Source organism: Brachyhypopomus gauderio, unplaced genomic scaffold (assembly GCF_052324685.1).
Source record: "Brachyhypopomus gauderio isolate BG-103 unplaced genomic scaffold, BGAUD_0.2 sc65, whole genome shotgun sequence".
NCBI classification, from domain to species: Eukaryota; Metazoa; Chordata; class Actinopteri; order Gymnotiformes; family Hypopomidae; genus Brachyhypopomus; species Brachyhypopomus gauderio.
In genome coordinates, this window is record NW_027506886.1 from 1,349,348 (window position 1) to 1,365,323 (window position 15,976).

At 45.2% G+C, this 15,976-nt stretch overlaps 24 non-coding genes across 24 annotated transcripts; all 24 read left to right on the forward strand.

Moving 5' to 3' along the window:
- Window positions 1-586: 586 nt before the first annotated feature.
- Window positions 587-658, forward strand: trnaa-cgc (transfer RNA alanine (anticodon CGC)). Its single transcript has one exon. It is a non-coding gene; the product is annotated as a tRNA-Ala (tRNA).
- A 547-nt stretch (window positions 659-1,205) lies between these two features.
- Window positions 1,206-1,277, forward strand: trnat-cgu (transfer RNA threonine (anticodon CGU)). The gene has a single exon. It is a non-coding gene; the product is annotated as a tRNA-Thr (tRNA).
- Window positions 1,278-1,887: 610 nt separating this feature from the next.
- On the forward strand, window positions 1,888-1,959 carry trnaa-cgc (transfer RNA alanine (anticodon CGC)). The gene has a single exon. It is a non-coding gene; the product is annotated as a tRNA-Ala (tRNA).
- Window positions 1,960-2,506: 547 nt separating this feature from the next.
- trnat-cgu (transfer RNA threonine (anticodon CGU)) lies at window positions 2,507-2,578 on the forward strand. The gene has a single exon. It is a non-coding gene; the product is annotated as a tRNA-Thr (tRNA).
- Window positions 2,579-3,188: 610 nt separating this feature from the next.
- Window positions 3,189-3,260, forward strand: trnaa-cgc (transfer RNA alanine (anticodon CGC)). Its single transcript has one exon. It is a non-coding gene; the product is annotated as a tRNA-Ala (tRNA).
- A 547-nt stretch (window positions 3,261-3,807) lies between these two features.
- trnat-cgu (transfer RNA threonine (anticodon CGU)) lies at window positions 3,808-3,879 on the forward strand. Its single transcript has one exon. It is a non-coding gene; the product is annotated as a tRNA-Thr (tRNA).
- A 610-nt stretch (window positions 3,880-4,489) lies between these two features.
- trnas-cga (transfer RNA serine (anticodon CGA)) lies at window positions 4,490-4,561 on the forward strand. The gene has a single exon. It is a non-coding gene; the product is annotated as a tRNA-Ser (tRNA).
- A 547-nt stretch (window positions 4,562-5,108) lies between these two features.
- Window positions 5,109-5,180, forward strand: trnat-cgu (transfer RNA threonine (anticodon CGU)). Its single transcript has one exon. It is a non-coding gene; the product is annotated as a tRNA-Thr (tRNA).
- A 610-nt stretch (window positions 5,181-5,790) lies between these two features.
- On the forward strand, window positions 5,791-5,862 carry trnaa-cgc (transfer RNA alanine (anticodon CGC)). Its single transcript has one exon. It is a non-coding gene; the product is annotated as a tRNA-Ala (tRNA).
- A 547-nt stretch (window positions 5,863-6,409) lies between these two features.
- On the forward strand, window positions 6,410-6,481 carry trnat-cgu (transfer RNA threonine (anticodon CGU)). The gene has a single exon. It is a non-coding gene; the product is annotated as a tRNA-Thr (tRNA).
- Window positions 6,482-7,090: 609 nt separating this feature from the next.
- trnaa-cgc (transfer RNA alanine (anticodon CGC)) lies at window positions 7,091-7,162 on the forward strand. The gene has a single exon. It is a non-coding gene; the product is annotated as a tRNA-Ala (tRNA).
- A 547-nt stretch (window positions 7,163-7,709) lies between these two features.
- Window positions 7,710-7,781, forward strand: trnat-cgu (transfer RNA threonine (anticodon CGU)). Its single transcript has one exon. It is a non-coding gene; the product is annotated as a tRNA-Thr (tRNA).
- A 611-nt stretch (window positions 7,782-8,392) lies between these two features.
- On the forward strand, window positions 8,393-8,464 carry trnaa-cgc (transfer RNA alanine (anticodon CGC)). Its single transcript has one exon. It is a non-coding gene; the product is annotated as a tRNA-Ala (tRNA).
- A 547-nt stretch (window positions 8,465-9,011) lies between these two features.
- On the forward strand, window positions 9,012-9,083 carry trnat-cgu (transfer RNA threonine (anticodon CGU)). Its single transcript has one exon. It is a non-coding gene; the product is annotated as a tRNA-Thr (tRNA).
- A 610-nt stretch (window positions 9,084-9,693) lies between these two features.
- On the forward strand, window positions 9,694-9,765 carry trnaa-cgc (transfer RNA alanine (anticodon CGC)). The gene has a single exon. It is a non-coding gene; the product is annotated as a tRNA-Ala (tRNA).
- A 547-nt stretch (window positions 9,766-10,312) lies between these two features.
- trnat-cgu (transfer RNA threonine (anticodon CGU)) lies at window positions 10,313-10,384 on the forward strand. The gene has a single exon. It is a non-coding gene; the product is annotated as a tRNA-Thr (tRNA).
- Window positions 10,385-10,995: 611 nt separating this feature from the next.
- On the forward strand, window positions 10,996-11,067 carry trnaa-cgc (transfer RNA alanine (anticodon CGC)). Its single transcript has one exon. It is a non-coding gene; the product is annotated as a tRNA-Ala (tRNA).
- Window positions 11,068-11,614: 547 nt separating this feature from the next.
- trnat-cgu (transfer RNA threonine (anticodon CGU)) lies at window positions 11,615-11,686 on the forward strand. Its single transcript has one exon. It is a non-coding gene; the product is annotated as a tRNA-Thr (tRNA).
- Window positions 11,687-12,288: 602 nt separating this feature from the next.
- trnaa-cgc (transfer RNA alanine (anticodon CGC)) lies at window positions 12,289-12,360 on the forward strand. The gene has a single exon. It is a non-coding gene; the product is annotated as a tRNA-Ala (tRNA).
- Window positions 12,361-12,907: 547 nt separating this feature from the next.
- On the forward strand, window positions 12,908-12,979 carry trnat-cgu (transfer RNA threonine (anticodon CGU)). Its single transcript has one exon. It is a non-coding gene; the product is annotated as a tRNA-Thr (tRNA).
- Window positions 12,980-13,588: 609 nt separating this feature from the next.
- On the forward strand, window positions 13,589-13,660 carry trnaa-cgc (transfer RNA alanine (anticodon CGC)). The gene has a single exon. It is a non-coding gene; the product is annotated as a tRNA-Ala (tRNA).
- A 547-nt stretch (window positions 13,661-14,207) lies between these two features.
- trnat-cgu (transfer RNA threonine (anticodon CGU)) lies at window positions 14,208-14,279 on the forward strand. The gene has a single exon. It is a non-coding gene; the product is annotated as a tRNA-Thr (tRNA).
- A 610-nt stretch (window positions 14,280-14,889) lies between these two features.
- On the forward strand, window positions 14,890-14,961 carry trnaa-cgc (transfer RNA alanine (anticodon CGC)). Its single transcript has one exon. It is a non-coding gene; the product is annotated as a tRNA-Ala (tRNA).
- A 547-nt stretch (window positions 14,962-15,508) lies between these two features.
- Window positions 15,509-15,580, forward strand: trnat-cgu (transfer RNA threonine (anticodon CGU)). Its single transcript has one exon. It is a non-coding gene; the product is annotated as a tRNA-Thr (tRNA).
- Window positions 15,581-15,976: the final 396 nt, after the last annotated feature.

A 15,976-nucleotide genomic window follows, 5' to 3' on the forward strand; every position in this document is an offset into this window, starting at 1 on the left:
TCTTGAGATTTTGAGCGGCATAGTAGGTCCGTAGTAGCTGACTTTTTTGTGGAACATTCCTTACAAACTTTTGGCTAGTAGATGTCTATCCAATGCATTCACTGGAACCCTCCAGCTGGCTCTGGGTACTCTGTACATAAGGCTTTGCTGTAGCTAGAGGACTGCCACAAGCCTTCATGCTAGACAGACACAGATCCTTATAAGATGCAATGTTTTTGTGTAGCATCACTTGCAGACTGCTGGCCGGTTGAGGTCACACCAGAACCCACACTGGAACCCTACCTTTGGGACTTGGCAGACTGGTGGCAAGAAGTGTGCCATGTGCTTGCAGGCAGAAAATGAAGGGCTCCATGTGAGCATATTTTCAACGTGTTGTATGGTTGCCGTTAGTTTTCACCAGCATTCAAAAGACTAAAATTATGTTCAATTAATTGCCTGTGTAGTCCAAATCGAGTTCCCGGTTCAAATTGGGTAGCGACACCTTCTAGAAGGCATTCTGTTCAGAAGTTTTTGGAGCTATTTTTAATGTTAGCACCCATGACTTTGCACGATCAGCTTCCAAAGATAAAGGAAGAGTAAATAACATGGGGATGTAGCTCAGTGGTAGAGTGTGTGCTTCGCATGTACAAGGTCCTGGGTTCAATCCCCAGCAGCTCCATCTTATATACTGAATTGTTAGATTAGCCTAATTTGCCCTAACTTTTGTACAACTGCCCTCTAGAAAAGCTCTGTACAAGTCTGTACTGAATGCATACTCTGGCTTGAGGACTGCATTCTGGACAGGCACAGGTTCATAGTACATGCAGGCTTTTTGTGTATCATCCCTGGCAGGCTGCTGGCTCTTTGAGGTCACGCCAGAACCCATATTGGAAACCTGCAATCCCCAGCATATCTGCCTGTGTACAGAACCTTTAGAGCTTCTGCATGTTCCTTAGTGCTTAGAGCAGAATTGACATTCAGTTACACTCATGCATTGTGGAAATTTCCGGTTTCCGATTCAAATCAGGTAGCATCATCCTCTAAAAGGGGTTCTGTTCAGAAGTTTATGCTGTCATACTTCATGCTGATACTACTGATGCTGCTGGAACACCATCCATTGACTTACTCATGAGTCAGAAGGATGTTTTCATTTTGAAACTCTTCCAACACAAGTTGGTAGGAAACTTATGTGTCTGGTCAACATCCAGGTGTCATTTTGCAGCCAAGGCGTGATGGCCAAGTGGTAAGGCGTCGGTCTCGTAAACCGAAGACCACGGGTTCGATCCCCGTTCATGCCTTGTATGTCCGTCCTAATCCCGGTATCTTGAGATTTTGAGCGGCATAGTAGGTCCGTAGTAGCTGACTTTTTTGTGGAACATTCCTTACAAACTTTTGGCTAGTAGATGTCTATCCAATGCATTCACTGGAACCCTCCAGCTGGCTCTGGGTACTCTGTACATAAGGCTTTGCTGTAGCTAGAGGACTGCCACAAGCCTTCATGCTAGACAGACACAGATCCTTATAAGATGCAATGTTTTTGTGTAGCATCACTTGCAGACTGCTGGCCGGTTGAGGTCACACCAGAACCCACACTGGAACCCTACCTTTGGGACTTGGCAGACTGGTGGCAAGAAGTGTGCCATGTGCTTGCAGGCAGAAAATGAAGGGCTCCATGTGAGCATATTTTCAACGTGTTGTATGGTTGCCGTTAGTTTTCACCAGCATTCAAAAGACTAAAATTATGTTCAATTAATTGCCTGTGTAGTCCAAATCGAGTTCCCGGTTCAAATTGGGTAGCGACACCTTCTAGAAGGCATTCTGTTCAGAAGTTTTTGGACCTATTTTTAATGTTAGCACCCATGACTTTGCACGATCAGCTTCCAAAGATAAAGGAAGAGTAAATAACATGGGGATGTAGCTCAGTGGTAGAGTGTGTGCTTCGCATGTACAAGGTCCTGGGTTCAATCCCCAGCAGCTCCATCTTATATACTGAATTGTTAGATTAGCCTAATTTGCCCTAACTTTTGTACAACTGCCCTCTAGAAAAGCTCTGTACAAGTCTGTACTGAATGCATACTCTGGCTTGAGGACTGCATTCTGGACAGGCACAGGTTCATAGTACATGCAGGCTTTTTGTGTATCATCCCTGGCAGGCTGCTGGCTCTTTGAGGTCACGCCAGAACCCATATTGGAAACCTGCAATCCCCAGCATATCTGCCTGTGTACAGAACCTTTAGAGCTTCTGCATGTTCCTTAGTGCTTAGAGCAGAATTGACATTCAGTTACACTCATGCATTGTGGAAATTTCCGGTTTCCGATTCAAATCAGGTAGCATCATCCTCTAAAAGGGGTTCTGTTCAGAAGTTTATGCTGTCATACTTCATGCTGATACTACTGATGCTGCTGGAACACCATCCATTGACTTACTCATGAGTCAGAAGGATGTTTTCATTTTGAAACTCTTCCAACACAAGTTGGTAGGAAACTTATGTGTCTGGTCAACATCCAGGTGTCATTTTGCAGCCAAGGCGTGATGGCCAAGTGGTAAGGCGTCGGTCTCGTAAACCGAAGACCACGGGTTCGATCCCCGTTCATGCCTTGTATGTCCGTCCTAATCCCGGTATCTTGAGATTTTGAGCGGCATAGTAGGTCCGTAGTAGCTGACTTTTTTGTGGAACATTCCTTACAAACTTTTGGCTAGTAGATGTCTATCCAATGCATTCACTGGAACCCTCCAGCTGGCTCTGGGTACTCTGTACATAAGGCTTTGCTGTAGCTAGAGGACTGCCACAAGCCTTCATGCTAGACAGACACAGATCCTTATAAGATGCAATGTTTTTGTGTAGCATCACTTGCAGACTGCTGGCCGGTTGAGGTCACACCAGAACCCACACTGGAACCCTACCTTTGGGACTTGGCAGACTGGTGGCAAGAAGTGTGCCATGTGCTTGCAGGCAGAAAATGAAGGGCTCCATGTGAGCATATTTTCAACGTGTTGTATGGTTGCCGTTAGTTTTCACCAGCATTCAAAAGACTAAAATTATGTTCAATTAATTGCCTGTGTAGTCCAAATCGAGTTCCCGGTTCAAATTGGGTAGCGACACCTTCTAGAAGGCATTCTGTTCAGAAGTTTTTGGACCTATTTTTAATGTTAGCACCCATGACTTTGCACGATCAGCTTCCAAAGATAAAGGAAGAGTAAATAACATGGGGATGTAGCTCAGTGGTAGAGTGTGTGCTTCGCATGTACAAGGTCCTGGGTTCAATCCCCAGCAGCTCCATCTTATATACTGAATTGTTAGATTAGCCTAATTTGCCCTAACTTTTGTACAACTGCCCTCTAGAAAAGCTCTGTACAAGTCTGTACTGAATGCATACTCTGGCTTGAGGACTGCATTCTGGACAGGCACAGGTTCATAGTACATGCAGGCTTTTTGTGTATCATCCCTGGCAGGCTGCTGGCTCTTTGAGGTCACGCCAGAACCCATATTGGAAACCTGCAATCCCCAGCATATCTGCCTGTGTACAGAACCTTTAGAGCTTCTGCATGTTCCTTAGTGCTTAGAGCAGAATTGACATTCAGTTACACTCATGCATTGTGGAAATTTCCGGTTTCCGATTCAAATCAGGTAGCATCATCCTCTAAAAGGGGTTCTGTTCAGAAGTTTATGCTGTCATACTTCATGCTGATACTACTGATGCTGCTGGAACACCATCCATTGACTTACTCATGAGTCAGAAGGATGTTTTCATTTTGAAACTCTTCCAACACAAGTTGGTAGGAAACTTATGTGTCTGGTCAACATCCAGGTGTCATTTTGCAGCCAAGGCGTGATGGCCAAGTGGTAAGGCGTCGGTCTCGTAAACCGAAGACCACGGGTTCGATCCCCGTTCATGCCTTGTATGTCCGTCCTAATCCCGGTATCTTGAGATTTTGAGCGGCATAGTAGGTCCGTAGTAGCTGACTTTTTTGTGGAACATTCCTTACAAACTTTTGGCTAGTAGATGTCTATCCAATGCATTCACTGGAACCCTCCAGCTGGCTCTGGGTACTCTGTACATAAGGCTTTGCTGTAGCTAGAGGACTGCCACAAGCCTTCATGCTAGACAGACACAGATCCTTATAAGATGCAATGTTTTTGTGTAGCATCACTTGCAGACTGCTGGCCGGTTGAGGTCACACCAGAACCCACACTGGAACCCTACCTTTGGGACTTGGCAGACTGGTGGCAAGAAGTGTGCCATGTGCTTGCAGGCAGAAAATGAAGGGCTCCATGTGAGCATATTTTCAACGTGTTGTATGGTTGCCGTTAGTTTTCACCAGCATTCAAAAGACTAAAATTATGTTCAATTAATTGCCTGTGTAGTCCAAATCGAGTTCCCGGTTCAAATTGGGTAGCGACACCTTCTAGAAGGCATTCTGTTCAGAAGTTTTTGGACCTATTTTTAATGTTAGCACCCATGACTTTGCACGATCAGCTTCCAAAGATAAAGGAAGAGTGAATAACATGGGGATGTAGCTCAGTGGTAGAGTGTGTGCTTCGAATGTACAAGGTCCTGGGTTCAATCCCCAGCAGCTCCATCTTATATACTGAATTGTTGGATTAGCCTAATTTGCCCTAACGTTTGTACATCTGCCCTCTAGAAAAGCTCTGTACAAGTCTGTACTGAATGCATACTCTGGCTTGAGGACTGCATTCTGGACAGGCACAGGTCCATAGTACATGCAGGCTTTTTGTGTATCATCCCTGGCAGGCTGCTGGCTCTTTGAGGTCACGCCAGAACCCATATTGGAAACCTGCAATCCCCAGCATATCTGCCTGTGTACAGAACCTTTAGAGCTTCTGCATGTTCCTTAGTGCTTAGAGCAGAATTGACATTCAGTTACACTCATGCATTGTCGAAATTTCCAGTTTCCGATTCAAATCAGGTAGCATCATCCTCTAAAAGGGGTTCTGTTCAGAAGTTTATGCTGTCATACTTCATGCTGATACTACTGATGCTGCTGGAACACCATCCATTGACTTACTCATGAGTCAGAAGGATGTTTTCATTTTGAAACTCTTCCAACACAAGTTGGTAGGAAACTTATGTGTCTGGTCAACATCCAGGTGTCATTTTGTAGCCAAGGCGTGATGGCCTAGTGGTAAGGCGTCGGTCTCGTAAACCGAAGACCACGGGTTCGATCCCCGTTCATGCCTTGTATGTCCGTCCTAATCCCGGTATCTTGAGATTTTGAGCGGCATAGTAGGTCCGTAGTAGCTGACTTTTTTGTGGAACATTCCTTACAAACTTTTAGCTAGTAGATGTCTATCCAATGCATTCACTGGAACCCTCCAGCTGGCTCTGGGTACTCTGTACATAAGGCTTTGCTGTAGCTAGAGGACTGCCACAAGCCTTCATGCTAGACAGACACAGATCCTTATAAGATGCAATGTTTTTGTGTAGCATCACTTGCAGACTGCTGGCCGGTTGAGGTCACACCAGAACCCACACTGGAACCCTACCTTTGGGACTTGGCAGACTGGTGGCAAGAAGTGTGCCATGTGCTTGCAGGCAGAAAATGAAGGGCTCCATGTGAGCATATTTTCAACGTGTTGTATGGTTGCCGTTAGTTTTCACCAGCATTCAAAAGACTAAAATTATGTTCAATTAATTGCCTGTGTAGTCCAAATCGAGTTCCCGGTTCAAATTGGGTAGCGACACCTTCTAGAAGGCATTCTGTTCAGAAGTTTTTGGACCTATTTTTAATGTTAGCACCCATGACTTTGCACGATCAGCTTCCAAAGATAAAGGAAGAGTAAATAACATGGGGATGTAGCTCAGTGGTAAAGTGTGTGCTTCGCATGTACAAGGTCCTGGGTTCAATCCCCAGCAGCTCCATCTTATATACTGAATTGTTAGAATAGCCTAATTTGCCCTAACGTTTGTACAACTGCCCTCTAGAAATGCTCTGTACAAGTCTGTACTGAATGCATACTCTGGCTTGAGGACTGCATTCTGGACAGGCACAGGTTCATAGTACATGCAGGCTTTTTGTGTATCATCCCTGGCCGGCTGCTGGCTCTTTGTGGTCACGCCAGAACCCATATTGGAAACCTGCAATCCCCAGCATATCTGCCTGTGTACAGAACCTTTAGAGCTTCTGCATGTTCCTTAGTGTTTAGAGCAGAATTGACATTCAGTTACACTCATGCATTGTCGAAATTTCCAGTTTCCGATTCAAATCAGGTAGCATCATCCTCTAAAAGGGGTTCTTTTCAGAAGTTTATGCTGTCATACTTCATGCTGATACTACTGATGCTGCTGGAACACCATCCATTGACTTACTCATGAGTCAGAAGGATGTTTTCATTTTGAAACTCTTCCAACACAAGTTGGTAGGAAACTTATGTGTCTGGTCAACATCCAGGTGTCATTTTGTAGCCAAGGCGTGATGGCCAAGTGGTAAGGCGTCGGTCTCGTAAACCGAAGACCACGGGTTCGATCCCCGTTCATGCCTTGTATGTCCGTCCTAATTCCGGAATCTCGAGATTTTGAGCGGCATAGTAGGTCCGTAGTAGCTGACATTTTGTGGAGCATTCCTTACAAACTTTTGGCTAGTAGATGTCTATCCAATGCATTCACTGGAACCCTCCAGCTGGCTCTGGGTACTCTGTACATAAGGCTTTGCTCTAGCTAGAGGACTGCCACAAGCCTTCATGCTAGACAGACACAGATCCTTATAAGATGCAATGTTTTTGTGTAGCATCACTTGCAGACTGCTGGCCGGTTGAGGTCACACCAGAACCCACACTGGAACCCTACCTTTGGGACTTGGCAGACTGGTGGCAAAAAGTGTGCCATGTGCTTGCAGGCAGAAAATGAAGGGCTCCATGTGAGCATATTTTCAACGTGTTGTATGGTTGCCGTTAGTTTTCACCAGCATTCAAAAGACTAAAATTACGTTCAATTAATTGCCTGTGTAGTCCAAATCGAGTTCCCGGTTCAAATTGGGTAGCGACACCTTCTAGAAGGCATTCTGTTCAGAAGGTTTTGGAGCTATTTTTAATGTTAGCACCCATGACTTTGCACGATCAGCTTCCAAAGATAAAGGAAGAGTGAATAACATGGGGATGTAGCTCAGTGGTAGAGCGTGTGCTTCGCATGTACAAGGTCCTGGGTTCAATCCCCAGCAGCTCCATCTTATATACTGAATTGTTGGATTAGCCTAATTTGCCCTAACTTTTGTACAACTGCCCTCTAGAAAAGCTCTGTACAAGTCTGTACTGAATGCATACTCTGGCTTGAGGACTGCATTCTGGACAGGCACAGGTTCATAGTACATGCAGGCTTTTTGTGTATCATCCCTGGCAGGCTGCTGGCTCTTTGAGGTCACGCCAGAACCCATATTGGAAACCTGCAATCCCCAGCATATCTGCCTGTGTACAGAACCTTTAGAGCTTCTGCATGTTCCTTAGTGTTTAGAGCAGAATTGACATTCAGTTACACTCATGCATTGTCGAAATTTCCAGTTTCCGATTCAAATCAGGTAGCATCATCCTCTAAAAGGGGTTCTGTTCAGAAGTTTATGCTGTCATACTTCATGCTGATACTACTGATGCTGCTGGAACACCATCCATTGACTTACTCATGAGTCAGAAGGATGTTTTCATTTTGAAACTCTTCCAACACAAGTTGGTAGGAAACTTATGTATCTGGTCAACATCCAGGTGTCATTTTGTAGCCAAGGCGTGATGGCCAAGTGGTAAGGCGTCGGTCTCGTAAACCGAAGACCACGGGTTCGATCCCCGTTCATGCCTTGTATGTCCGTCCTAATTCCGTAATCTCGATATTTTCAGCTGCATAGTAGGTCCGTAGTAGCTGACTTTTTTGTGAAGCATTCCTTACAAACTTTTGGCTAGTAGATGTCTATCCAATGCATTCACTGGAACCCTCCAGCTGGCTCTGGGTACTCTGTACATAAGGCTTTGCTGTAGCTAGAGGACTGCCACAAGCCTTCATGCTAGACAGACACAGATCCTTATAAGATGCAATGTTTTTGTGTAGCATCACTTGCAGACTGCTGGCCGGTTGAGGTCACACCAGAACCCACACTGGAACCCTACCTTTGGGACTTGGCAGACTGGTGGCAAAAAGTGTGCCATGTGCTTGCAGGCAGAAAATGAAGGGCTCCATGTGAGCATATTCTCAACGTGTTGTATGGTTGCCGTTTATTTTTCACCAGCATTCAAAAGACTAAAATTACATTCAATCAATTGCCTGTGTAGTCCAAATCGAGTTCCCGGTTCAAATTGGGTAGCGACACCTTCTAGAAGGCATTCTGTTCAGAAGTTTTTGGAGCTATTTTTAATGTTAGCACCCATGACTTTGCACGATCAGCTTCCAAAGATAAAGGAAGAGTAAATAACATGGGGATGTAGCTCAGTGGTAGAGCGTGTGCTTCGCATGTACAAGGTCCTGGGTTCAATCCCCAGCATCTCCATCTTATATACTGAATTGTTAGATTAGCCTAATTTGCCCTAACGTTTGTACAACTGCCCTCTAGAAATGCTCTGTACAAGTCTGTACTGAATGCATACTCTGGCTTGAGGACTGCATTCTGGACAGGCACAGGTCCATAGTACATGCAGGCTTTTTGTGTATCATCCCTGGCAGGCTGCTGGCTCTTTGAGGTCACGCCAGAACCCATATTGGAAACCTGCAATCCCCAGCATCTCTGCCTGTGTACAGAACCTTTAGAGCTTCTGCATGTTCCTTAGTGCTTAGAGCAGAATTGACATTCAGTTACACTCATGCATTGTGGAAATTTCCGGTTTCCGATTCAAATCAGGTAGCATCATCCTCTAAAAGGGGTTCTGTTCAGAAGTTTATGCTGTCATACTTCATGCTGATACTACTGATGCTGCTGGAACACCATCCATTGACTTACTCATGAGTCAGAAGGATGTTTTCATTTTGAAACTCTTCCAACACAAGTTGGTAGGAAACTTATGTGTCTGGTCAACATCCAGGTGTCATTTTGCAGCCAAGGCGTGATGGCCAAGTGGTAAGGCGTCGGTCTCGTAAACCGAAGACCACGGGTTCGATCCCCGTTCATGCCTTGTATGTCAGTCCTAATCCCGGTATCTTGAGATTTTGAGCGGCATAGTAGGTCCGTAGTAGCTGACTTTTTTGTGGAACATTCCTTACAAACTTTTGGCTAGTAGATGTCTATCCAATGCATTCACTGGAACCCTCCAGCTGGCTCTGGGTACTCTGTACATAAGGCTTTGCTGTAGCTAGAGGACTGCCACAAGCCTTCATGCTAGACAGACACAGATCCTTATAAGATGCAATGTTTTTGTGTAGCATCACTTGCAGACTGCTGGCCGGTTGAGGTCACACCAGAACCCACACTGGAACCCTACCTTTGGGACTTGGCAGACTGGTGGCAAGAAGTGTGCCATGTGCTTGCAGGCAGAAAATGAAGGGCTCCATGTGAGCATATTTTCAACGTGTTGTATGGTTGCCGTTAGTTTTCACCAGCATTCAAAAGACTAAAATTATGTTCAATTAATTGCCTGTGTAGTCCAAATCGAGTTCCCGGTTCAAATTGGGTAGCGACACCTTCTAGAAGGCATTCTGTTCAGAAGTTTTTGGACCTATTTTTAATGTTAGCACCCATGACTTTGCACGATCAGCTTCCAAAGATAAAGGAAGAGTAAATAACATGGGGATGTAGCTCAGTGGTAGAGTGTGTGCTTCGCATGTACAAGGTCCTGGGTTCAATCCCCAGCAGCTCCATCTTATATACTGAATTGTTGGATTAGCCTAATTTGCCCTAACTTTTGTACAACTGCCCTCTAGAAAAGCTCTGTACAAGTCTGTACTGAATGCATACTCTGGCTTGAGGACTGCATTCTGGACAGGCACAGGTTCATAGTACATGCAGGCTTTTTGTGTATCATCCCTGGCAGGCTGCTGGCTCTTTGAGGTCACGCCAGAACCCATATTGGAAACCTGCAATCCCCAGCATATCTGCCTGTGTACAGAACCTTTAGAGCTTCTGCATGTTCCTTAGTGTTTAGAGCAGAATTGACATTCAGTTACACTCATGCATTGTCGAAATTTCCAGTTTCCGATTCAAATCAGGTAGCATCATCCTCTAAAAGGGGTTCTGTTCAGAAGTTTATGCTGTCATACTTCATGCTGATACTACTGATGCTGCTGGAACACCATCCATTGACTTACTCATGAGTCAGAAGGATGTTTTCATTTTGAAACTCTTCCAACACAAGTTGGTAGGAAACTTATGTATCTGGTCAACATCCAGGTGTCATTTTGTAGCCAAGGCGTGATGGCCAAGTGGTAAGGCGTCGGTCTCGTAAACCGAAGACCACGGGTTCGATCCCCGTTCATGCCTTGTATGTCCGTCCTAATTCCGTAATCTCGATATTTTCAGCCGCATAGTAGGTCCGTAGTAGCTGACTTTTTTGTGAAGCATTCCTTACAAACTTTTGGCTAGTAGATGTCTATCCAATGCATTCACTGGAACCCTCCAGCTGGCTCTGGGTACTCTGTACATAAGGCTTTGCTGTAGCTAGAGGACTGCCACAAGCCTTCATGCTAGACAGACACAGATCCTTATAAGATGCAATGTTTTTGTGTAGCATCACTTGCAGACTGCTGGCCGGTTGAGGTCACACCAGAACCCACACTGGAACCCTACCTTTGGGACTTGGCAGACTGGTGGCAAAAAGTGTGCCATGTGCTTGCAGGCAGAAAATGAAGGGCTCCATGTGAGCATATTCTCAACGTGTTGTATGGTTGCCGTTTATTTTTCACCAGCATTCAAAAGACTAAAATTACATTCAATCAATTGCCTGTGTAGTCCAAATCGAGTTCCCGGTTCAAATTGGGTAGCGACACCTTCTAGAAGGCATTCTGTTCAGAAGTTTTTGGAGCTATTTTTAATGTTAGCACCCATGACTTTGCACGATCAGCTTCCAAAGATAAAGGAAGAGTAAATAACATGGGGATGTAGCTCAGTGGTAGAGCGTGTGCTTCGCATGTACAAGGTCCTGGGTTCAATCCCCAGCATCTCCATCTTATATACTGAATTGTTAGATTAGCCTAATTTGCCCTAACGTTTGTACAACTGCCCTCTAGAAATGCTCTGTACAAGTCTGTACTGAATGCATACTCTGGCTTGAGGACTGCATTCTGGACAGGCACAGGTCCATAGTACATGCAGGCTTTTTGTGTATCATCCCTGGCAGGCTGCTGGCTCTTTGAGGTCACGCCAGAACCCATATTGGAAACCTGCAATCCCCAGCATCTCTGCCTGTGTACAGAACCTTTAGAGCTTCTGCATGTTCCTTAGTGCTTAGAGCAGAATTGACATTCAGTTACACTCATGCATTGTGGAAATTTCCGGTTTCCGATTCAAATCAGGTAGCATCATCCTCTAAAAGGGGTTCTGTTCAGAAGTTTATGCTGTCATACTTCATGCTGATACTACTGATGCTGCTGGAACACCATCCATTGACTTACTCATGAGTCAGAAGGATGTTTTCATTTTGAAACTCTTCCAACACAAGTTGGTAGGAAACTTATGTGTCTGGTCAACATCCAGGTGTCATTTGGCAGCCAAGGCGTGATGGCCAAGTGGTAAGGCGTCGGTCTCGTAAACCGAAGACCACGGGTTCGATCCCCGTTCATGCCTTGTATGTCCGTCCTAATCCCGAGATTTTGAGCGGCATAGTAGGTCCGTAGTAGCTGACTTTTTTGTGGAACATTCCTTACAAACTTTTGGCTAGTAGATGTCTATCCAATGCATTCACTGGAACCCTCCAGCTGGCTCTGGGTACTCTGTACATAAGGCTTTGCTGTAGCTAGAGGACTGCCACAAGCCTTCATGCTAGACAGACACAGATCCTTATAAGATGCAATGTTTTTGTGTAGCATCACTTGCAGACTGCTGGCCGGTTGAGGTCACACCAGAACCCACACTGGAACCCTACCTTTGGGACTTGGCAGACTGGTGGCAAGAAGTGTGCCATGTGCTTGCAGGCAGAAAATGAAGGGCTCCATGTGAGCATATTTTCAACGTGTTGTATGGTTGCCGTTAGTTTTCACCAGCATTCAAAAGACTAAAATTATGTTCAATTAATTGCCTGTGTAGTCCAAATCGAGTTCCCGGTTCAAATTGGGTAGCGACACCTTCTAGAAGGCATTCTGTTCAGAAGTTTTTGGACCTATTTTTAATGTTAGCACCCATGACTTTGCACGATCAGCTTCCAAAGATAAAGGAAGAGTAAATAACATGGGGATGTAGCTCAGTGGTAAAGTGTGTGCTTCGCATGTACAAGGTCCTGGGTTCAATCCCCAGCAGCTCCATCTTATATACTGAATTGTTAGAATAGCCTAATTTGCCCTAACGTTTGTACAACTGCCCTCTAGAAATGCTCTGTACAAGTCTGTACTGAATGCATACTCTGGCTTGAGGACTGCATTCTGGACAGGCACAGGTTCATAGTACATGCAGGCTTTTTGTGTATCATCCCTGGCCGGCTGCTGGCTCTTTGTGGTCACGCCAGAACCCATATTGGAAACCTGCAATCCCCAGCATATCTGCCTGTGTACAGAACCTTTAGAGCTTCTGCATGTTCCTTAGTGTTTAGAGCAGAATTGACATTCAGTTACACTCATGCATTGTCGAAATTTCCAGTTTCCGATTCAAATCAGGTAGCATCATCCTCTAAAAGGGGTTCTGTTCAGAAGTTTATGCTGTCATACTTCATGCTGATACTACTGATGCTGCTGGAACACCATCCATTGACTTACTCATGAGTCAGAAGGATGTTTTCATTTTGAAACTCTTCCAACACAAGTTGGTAGGAAACTTATGTGTCTGGTCAACATCCAGGTGTCATTTTGTAGCCAAGGCGTGATGGCCAAGTGGTAAGGCGTCGGTCTCGTAAACCGAAGACCACGGGTTCGATCCCCGTTCATGCCTTGTATGTCCGTCCTAATTCCGGAATCTCGAGATTTTGAGCGGCATAGTAGGTCCGTAGTAGCTGACATTTTGTGGAGCATTCCTTACAAACTTTTGGCTAGTAGATGTCTATCCAATGCATTCACTGGAACCCTCCAGCTGGCTCTGGGTACTCTGTACATAAGGCTTTGCTGTAGCTAGAGGACTGCCACAAGCCTTCATGCTAGACAGACACAGATCCTTATAAGATGCAATGTTTTTGTGTAGCATCACTTGCAGACTGCTGGCCGGTTGAGGTCACACCAGAACCCACACTGGAACCCTACCTTTGGGACTTGGCAGACTGGTGGCAAAAAGTGTGCCATGTGCTTGCAGGCAGAAAATGAAGGGCTCCATGTGAGCATATTTTCAACGTGTTGTATGGTTGCCGTTAGTTTTCACCAGCATTCAAAAGACTAAAATTACGTTCAAATAATTGCCTGTGTAGTCCAAATCGAGTTCCCGGTTCAAATTGGGTAGCGACACCTTCTAGAAGGCATTCTGTTCAGAAGGTTTTGGAGCTATTTTTAATGTTAGCACCCATGACTTTGCACGATCAGCTTCCAAAGATAAAGGAAGAGTGAATAACATGGGGATGTAGCTCAGTGGTAGAGCGTGTGCTTCGCATGTACAAGGTCCTGGGTTCAATCCCCAGCATCTCCATCTTATATACTGAATTGTTAGATTAGCCTAATTTGCCCTAACGTTTGTACATCTGCCCTCTAGAAAAGCTCTGTACAAGTCTGTACTGAATGCATACTCTGGCTTGAGGACTGCATTCTGGACAGGCACAGGTCCATAGTACATGCAGGCTTTTTGTGTATCATCCCTGGCAGGCTGCTGGCTCTTTGAGGTCACGCCAGAACCCATATTGGAAACCTGCAATCCCCAGCATATCTGCCTGTGTACAGAACCTTTAGAGCTTCTGCATGTTCCTTAGTGCTTAGAGCAGAATTGACATTCAGTTACACTCATGCATTGTCGAAATTTCCAGTTTCCGATTCAAATCAGGTAGCATCATCCTCTAAAAGGGGTTCTGTTCAGAAGTTTATGCTGTCATACTTCATGCTGATACTACTGATGCTGCTGGAACACCATCCATTGACTTACTCATGAGTCAGAAGGATGTTTTCATTTTGAAACTCTTCCAACACAAGTTGGTAGGAAACTTATGTGTCTGGTCAACATCCAGGTGTCATTTTGTAGCCAAGGCGTGATGGCCAAGTGGTAAGGCGTCGGTCTCGTAAACCGAAGACCACGGGTTCGATCCCCGTTCATGCCTTGTATGTCCGTCCTAATCCCGGTATCTTGAGATTTTGAGCGGCATAGTAGGTCCGTAGTAGCTGACTTTTTTGTGGAACATTCCTTACAAACTTTTGGCTAGTAGATGTCTATCCAATGCATTCACTGGAACCCTCCAGCTGGCTCTGGGTACTCTGTACATAAGGCTTTGCTGTAGCTAGAGGACTGCCACAAGCCTTCATGCTAGACAGACACAGATCCTTATAAGATGCAATGTTTTTGTGTAGCATCACTTGCAGACTGCTGGCCGGTTGAGGTCACACCAGAACCCACACTGGAACCCTACCTTTGGGACTTGGCAGACTGGTGGCAAGAAGTGTGCCATGTGCTTGCAGGCAGAAAATGAAGGGCTCCATGTGAGCATATTTTCAACGTGTTGTATGGTTGCCGTTAGTTTTCACCAGCATTCAAAAGACTAAAATTATGTTCAATTAATTGCCTGTGTAGTCCAAATCGAGTTCCCGGTTCAAATTGGGTAGCGACACCTTCTAGAAGGCATTCTGTTCAGAAGTTTTTGGACCTATTTTTAATGTTAGCACCCATGACTTTGCACGATCAGCTTCCAAAGATAAAGGAAGAGTAAATAACATGGGGATGTAGCTCAGTGGTAAAGTGTGTGCTTCGCATGTACAAGGTCCTGGGTTCAATCCCCAGCAGCTCCATCTTATATACTGAATTGTTAGAATAGCCTAATTTGCCCTAACGTTTGTACAACTGCCCTCTAGAAATGCTCTGTACAAGTCTGTACTGAATGCATACTCTGGCTTGAGGACTGCATTCTGGACAGGCACAGGTTCATAGTACATGCAGGCTTTTTGTGTATCATCCCTGGCCGGCTGCTGGCTCTTTGTGGTCACGCCAGAACCCATATTGGAAACCTGCAATCCCCAGCATATCTGCCTGTGTACAGAACCTTTAGAGCTTCTGCATGTTCCTTAGTGTTTAGAGCAGAATTGACATTCAGTTACACTCATGCATTGTCGAAATTTCCAGTTTCCGATTCAAATCAGGTAGCATCATCCTCTAAAAGGGGTTCTGTTCCGAAGTTTATGCTGTCATACTTCATGCTGATACTACTGATGCTGCTGGAACACCATCCATTGACTTACTCATGAGTCAGAAGGATGTTTTCATTTTGAAACTCTTCCAACACAAGTTGGTAGGAAACTTATGTGTCTGGTCAACATCCAGGTGTCATTTTGTAGCCAAGGAGTGATGGCCAAGTGGTAAGGCGTCGGTCTCGTAAACCGAAGACCACGGGTTCGATCCCCGTTCATGCCTTGTATGTCCGTCCTAATTCCGGAATCTTGAGATTTTGAGCGGCATAGTAGGTCCGTAGTAGCTGACTTTTTTGTGGAGCATTCCTTACAAACTTTTGGCTAGTAGATGTCTATCCAATGCATTCACTGGAACCCTCCAGCTGGCTCTGGGTACTCTGTACATAAGGCTTTGCTGTAGCTAGAGGACTGCCACAAGCCTTCATGCTAGACAGACACAGATCCTTATAAGATGCAATGTTTTTGTGTAGCATCACTTGCAGACTGCTGGCCGGTTGAGGTCACACCAGAACCCACACTGGAACCCTACCTTTGGGACTTGGCAGACTGGTGGCAAAAAGTGTGCCATGTGCTTGCAGGCAGAAAATGAAGGGCTCCATGTGAGCATATTTTCAACGTG